The 667-nt window shown below is 56.2% G+C and overlaps 1 protein-coding gene across 1 annotated transcript in view; it reads right to left on the bottom strand.

The window, feature by feature from the left end:
* Positions 1–667, bottom strand: part of LOC103777914 (regulator of G-protein signaling 3-like) — a gene marked incomplete at its 5' end in the record, with an annotated part of 49,531 nt that overhangs the window by 40,066 nt on the left and 8,798 nt on the right. The gene's annotated exons all lie outside the window — the stretch shown is intronic.

The raw sequence follows: 667 nt of genomic DNA, 5'->3' as shown, positions 1-667 counted from the left end.
GCCCCGTGGGCCAGCCGTGAGCCTGAGCTGGCGGCGCAGGAGCGTGGGACAAGCCACAGTCAAACTGGCATGACCGCCCATGGGAACCCAGCTCCTGAGAAGAATGGCAGGAAGCCACCTCTCACCTCCCCGGCCCCTGCCTGCGCTGCGTGCCGCTTGACGATAAGCCAGAGGGCTTCCTGAGAGCCCCAACTGACAAGGAAGAGAGAGGGTTTTATATTAAAATTCCTGTCAACTCTTTAGTATTCCCCAGCCCCTGCTCTGGCGGGGTGGCTTTTGTTCCCTGGCATTCTTCAGCCGCACGGAGCACTTTGTTATTGCCACGTTCTCACAAACACTCGGGGGATGTTTCACAGGCTGGGAGAGCTGAGCTTCGTTAAGGAGATGGCCTGTGCTGCAGCACTCATGAAGGATAAGAGAAATGGGCTTTTTTTTTAAAAAAAAAAAGAGCAGAATTTGTTTTCCAGAGCACAGACCCTGAGGATACACACGGCCCCGCTGCTTTGTGCTCCCAGAGTCACGGGGTGGGAAGCAGGGAGGTCAATGGAATTGCATCCATGGTGTCGTTTTGGAATGAAAGACAAAAGGAAACTCTTAACCCAGGCAGCAGCAGGGTGCCAAGCAGGGCTGTGGCAGGGAGGCCCCACCGCCCGCACCGCAGCAGGAG

This window comes from Merops nubicus, unplaced genomic scaffold, assembly GCF_000691845.1.
Source record: "Merops nubicus isolate BGI_N331 unplaced genomic scaffold, ASM69184v1 scaffold10630, whole genome shotgun sequence".
Taxonomy (NCBI): domain Eukaryota; kingdom Metazoa; phylum Chordata; class Aves; order Coraciiformes; family Meropidae; genus Merops; species Merops nubicus.
The sequence above is the reverse complement of the archived record's forward strand: the minus strand, read 5'-3'. Positions and strand labels throughout refer to the sequence as shown.